The sequence below is a fragment of the Cibotium barometz genome, chromosome 15 (genome assembly GCF_041138505.1).
Source record: "Cibotium barometz isolate CiBa-2024 chromosome 15, ASM4113850v1, whole genome shotgun sequence".
Taxonomy (NCBI): Eukaryota; Viridiplantae; Streptophyta; class Polypodiopsida; order Cyatheales; family Cibotiaceae; genus Cibotium; species Cibotium barometz.
Window position 1 is genome coordinate 18,531,258 of NC_141060.1, and position 6,000 is coordinate 18,537,257.

A 6,000-nucleotide genomic window follows, 5' to 3' on the forward strand; every position below is an offset into this window, starting at 1 on the left:
TTTGGAGGATTATGATTAGTGACACTATGGTTTCATTAAATGATTGTTTTAAAAATAGCTGAATCTGTGAAAAAGGCAATTTCATATTGGGTGTGTAAGTGGTGTGACTGGCATTAAATTTGTATGAATATCTGGCTAGGGGGCCTTGGAACTCTTTTCCCTGGTACCCGGGACAAAACCTAACCAAATTCCTAGTTGGATCCCATCACTACAGTGGTTGGGCGGTTGCTTAACCCATGGGACTGGATGGGTGGACTGATGGATTCATAAAATTGAGACTCAATTCTGCTATAGTATGATAGATGAAGTAAATCCCGGATAGTAATTGTTCTATGGAAAAAGAATCAACAGCTATGCCTCTCGATGGGGAAAAAAGCATTGGTTTCTATGATCCAAGTGCAAGTTTCTTTCTTGATCTGACCAAGTGACTCATAGGTTCAGTCGGATCAGTTTGGTCAGTAATGATATCCGGGTTCGTTTTTGAAGAACCAAGGGATTAGTCTCTTGTCCGGATATCCGTGGTGGCGAGGCCCCGAGTGAGGGATCCTGCCCCGCGCAAGAAGTGCTACTTCCGCTGCTAGCACCCCCCGAATCCATTGTGCGAAGGGGGCAGGGATCTTTCAGAGATGGGGGTAAGTGGAGAAGAGTAAGGGAATGGGGAAAAACTCTAGGCCTTTCTCTTACAATTATACTTAAAGGGGACACACAAAGGGTGAGGAGCTACCAGAAGATTTAGTCCTTGGACCATGCACTATGGAGACTCAAACATTTAAAAAAAGAGATATATATTTTTTCCTTGACCTCTATGATCATCCCATTGTGATCGCCAATTTCCTCATAGCTATGGATGACCCTACCGATCCTATCCACCAGGTGTCATCGTAGCGAGGTTGTGGTATGTTGAGAGCTTAAGAGAAGTATACCCAGACTCCTTCCTTGTTTCCTCCAAGTAGGGCATGAACCACAAGGTTGGGTCCTTTTTCTTACTACCTCATTCTGTCTTTCTCAATGCATAGAATACTCACTAACAAGGTTGGGTCCTTTCTTAGGTAGTGCTTCTCTCACTCCCTCACTCTGTCTCTCTCAATGCACAAAACACTCACTGACATAAAAATTGCATAAGATAGAGACTCCACACATTGACTAGACTTAAACTATATTTCATAATAACCCTTACAAGACAATATGGTCTGCTACCATAGTCACCACACACCACACCATAGTGTTATCCACATACCTAATCTCTACCTTCTATGTACGCTTCCTAATCTTTCATCCACTTTTCCCTAGTCCTCTATATTTTGAGCACCTCCCTCTTATTTGGAGGTATCATTCAAGTTTACAATGGAAGTAAAGAGTAAGCCTTGAAGAGGGAGGGCAAGAGGAAATAATCCCCCTTTGAGAAAGAGAAGATTAGACTGTTAGTCCTTGGGGGCATGCACTATGGAGATTCAAACATTTTTAAAAAAGATTATTTTTTTCCCTGACCTCTATAAGCATATGTATTTTCTCTTAGCTATGGATGACCCCACTTGTCCTAGCCACCTAAGGGGTATCACCACAGCAACATTCTGCAATGTTGAGCTAACGAGACAAGTATACCCGGTTAAGGATTTACTCCTTCCTTGTCTCCTCTATGCAGGTTCCAAGTAGGCCGATCACACCATAAGGTTGGGTCCTTTCTCAACAAGTAGTGCTTCTCTCACTCCCACACCACACTCATCACTGACATAAAAATTTCTTAAGATAGAGACTCCACACATTAACGAGACATTAACTAACTAGGCATAAACTATATTTAATAATAACCCTTGCAATACAAGATGGTGTACTACCTGTTGCAATATGCACCAAACACATCCCTAGAAGGATGGGGCCAAATGGACCATGTACATGTGAAAGGGATCAAATCACTTAGCTTGTGCGTGAAGCTTCTCTAGCACGTAGTTTTGTGTTTAACCACTTGTTTTGATGAAACCTCTAGGTGTTATTGAGTTGTATGGAGTATATAAAAGGAAACTTGGCTATGAAGTAATCAATCAACCAGTTTGCGGGGATCCTAGGTCGACCTCGAACCCTAGATTTGGTGAGATTAGCTCACATTTAATGCTATCTCATCTTTTTTCACTAGACTCCAAAAAGCGGCCAGCCTCTAATTTCCTTCTTTTCCTTAGGCAAAGGCACTAGCTACCATGTTGCATTTGTATCCAATGTTTCCATCTCCTCATTCATAGTATCTTCACATTTTTTATTTCTAAGTGCCTGTTGAAAACAGTGGGCTCCAACTCCTGTATTGATTTAACCATGTAAGAATAATGATGGGTTGTATATCCATTGTATCTAAATGTGGCAATAGGGTACCTTACCCCTGTAGACTTACATACACCTGGGTCATTGCTAGGTGTCCTCAAAAAATCCCTGATTCTCCTTACACTATGTGTAACGATAGATGGAATGCCAAGCTCCTCATTAAGTCTCTTCTCAGAGCCACTAGAGTCACCATCCACATATGAGTGACCTTTTGACAGATCATGCATAAAAGGTTGATCTACCTTTTCCTTTCCTTTGCGTAATACATGTATATTTACATCTGTCCTTAACGGTCCTGACCATGGACTAACATTGGATCCACTATTAGAGGACTCTCTAGGTCCAGTACGCACCTGCGATTTCTACTCTACATGTAGTGCAACATCAATACTTCTTACATCTATATCTTTTTGTTGCCTTCATTGGTGTACATACTAGCTACTCATCTCATCAAAGACATCACTACTACACATACTCACATCTTATAAGTAGTAGGGTTATAATATCTATAACCTTTTCTATTCCAAATCATACCAATGAAGATGCATTTCTGTACCTTTGGATTTAACTTTATTCTCACTTCGTCGAAAAAATGCACATATGTAATACACCCAAGCACTTTCAAGTGAGACACATCCAGTTTAATGCTTGTAAACTTTTGTTTAGACATCATACCATGAACAGTTGTAGTGGGGATCCTGTTCATAATGTACATAGTAGTTGCTACTGCTTCTACCTAAAAATAATGTGGTATATTCTTTTTAGGCATCAAGGCACATTTCATACAATGTGCCTATTTTTTCTTTCTGTAACACCATTCTGTTGCGAAGTGTACCTACATGTAAATTTTCTCTTGATTCCTTGATTTCTCAAGAAATCACTAAACTCATTGGAGAAAATACTCTCCTGCAGCATCTGATCTCAAGAATTTTATTTTGCATGCCTTTTTCATTCTCGACCAAGACTTTAAATCTTTGAAAGTGACCAAACACCTCAGTTTTCTCTTTCATGAGATAAACCCACACTCTCCTAGTGTAATCATCAATAAATGTAACATAATACCTACAGCCTGCACTTGTTACAATCTTGGTTGGTCCCCATACATCTGAATGTATAACATCTAATGGTCTTGCATTGACATGCTTTTCATGTGGGAAAGCATGTTTAACCTACTTACCAAGTTGGCATGCTTCATATACTTTAGGCATACTATCAATCTTAAACTTTATAAATCTTGTAACAATATTTTGGGCCTATATAGACTTCATCCACTGTATATTCACATAACCAATGCACTTGTGCCATATGTTAATATCTGTAATGACACCTTTCTAACACTTGTTCCATGCACAAACATGGATGCATTTACCTCAGGCATGTTCACATCCAAACTAAAAATCCTACCATCTCTATTACCCTTTGCAACCAAGCGACACTAATTTTTGAAGTCTTCCACAAAAAATCCTTGAGAATTAAACCTCACTTTCAGACTCTATTCAACCATTTGTCAAACAGAAACTAGGTTCTTTGTAATATCTAGAACATGAAATACACCTACCAAGGACTTTATTTTGCAATCCTGCATAGACAATGGTACTTTACCAACATACGTAATGGGATGCATAGTACCATCACCTATTTATACATAACCTGATTTTTTCATTTTTTGCATGTCTCACTCACCAATATTGATCATGTGGTTAGAGGCACCAGAATCCACATACCATATATCTTTAGATCATGACACATCTCATGTTATGGAACTGAGTATGTGTTGCATCACAAATAGTTGCTCACTTTTCACACACCACACTGTTTACTAGATGATGCATAGTCGCCTTGTTGCAACTTTTCACTTTTAATGTCATTTTGTTTTTTAAAGCGGTCCTTTGCCATGTGCCTTGGTTTGCCACAATAATAGCACTCTATGCTATTTATGCTATGATTTCTTTGCCAACCACCTCAGCCCCCCTCTGGCCTCTCCTTCCTCTATACTGGCCTCTTCCATGTGTATGATTGTGCTGATGTTGCTGTGCGAATCATTGGACTATTGCTGTCCATAATTTTGGTTTCCATGTCGGTCACCACCTTGGGTGAAGAAGAGTCATCACCTAAAAACTTTTCTTCCATGATCACCCAAAGACTTTTCTTCTATGATCAGCATAGACACTAAGTCCCAAAAGTTAGGAACATTCTCCTTGACTGCAATGGAGGTCTTGAATGGATTGTACTCTTAGCCAAGTCCATCTAGACAAATGCTAACTAAATCATCATCTTTCATCGATACACCCAAGGGATTCAACAATGCCCTTGATCATTAAAGCATACTCATTGATATACATGCTTTTCTTCTCCACAGTATGCAGCTCTTGTTTCAGCTATAGTTTCCTTGCCTTTGTGTTGGTTTGGAACGTCTGCTTCAGGTTCTACCATGTAATTGTTGGAGTGTTGGCATCTTGTATATGTCCTTTCATTATGTCTATGACACTGATTGAAATCTAATATATGAGTTTTCTTGCACCTTGGTTACAGTCCTTCAATGCCTTTACATCTGTTGAAGTGACATTCTCTTTAGGCAACTCTAGAGGCTCCTCATTGTCTCCTTTGACATAGTTCCAAAATCCTTTACCCATCAGGAAATAGGTCATTCTAAACTTCTAAGCATGGAAGTTATTCTTTTAAAACTTCTCATTGACAATCTGATTGAGTCCCTCAGACATGTTTGCTTGCACAACAACTAGAAACCTGCAAATAAATAACTTTTGTATGCAACCTGTAACACAACAATATCTTTTGTGACTATCGTAGTGGTACTTCAGCACAAACTGTATGCCACCAGATGTGACCAAAGTACATGTAAATACACCCAAGATTAACAAAACATGTGAAAATACTATCTACACTATTGAAATTAGGGCATTGTGATGAGCTATGTGGATCAAACACTAGAATCAATATCATTAACAAAGTGATTAGTAAATAATTAAGATGTAATTAGTGGGTAATTAACAAATAGATTAATTTAGGCATGGATACTCAAAAACCAACAAATTCTCATTAGGGCAATGCCTCAATTTATAGAGTTTACATCAAGCATCAAATCCCACTGATTTCTCCATGATTCACTCCATCTCTTTTCCCTAATTCTCTCCACCTCTTCACTTTTCCTAGAATATCTCCTAGAATATCTCCACACTTCTTAGAATATCTCCACACTTCCTAAATCTTCTCATGCTACCCTTTATTCTCTCCCAGTAGATTCTTCTCACCTTTTCACAAGTTCTTTCACATTTACTCATTCTCTTTTATAGCCTCTAACCAAGGGCTTGTTCCCGCACACACCCTATGCACTTGTATTATCTCCCCTCAAGTGAATACTCCTAGTACACCTAGACCCTATACCAAGTTTGCCTCCCCTTACTTGATAGCCTGCGACTAGTGTCTACTCCTCCCCTCAAGTTAACTTAGCACACCTGGACCTTGTACCAAGTTTCTCTCTTACTTGGATAGCCCGTGACCAGTGCCTCAAGTCCCTAAACTCCATAGTCCTTGACACACACTCTCTCTATGTGTCCATGGATACTATAAGTGCCCGCGACCTTGACTAAAGTGCTCACACATACATCTACCATGTGGCCTACATCATCGATGGCTCAGAGGTGGTTTTACTTTGTTGGGGCAGGTTACATT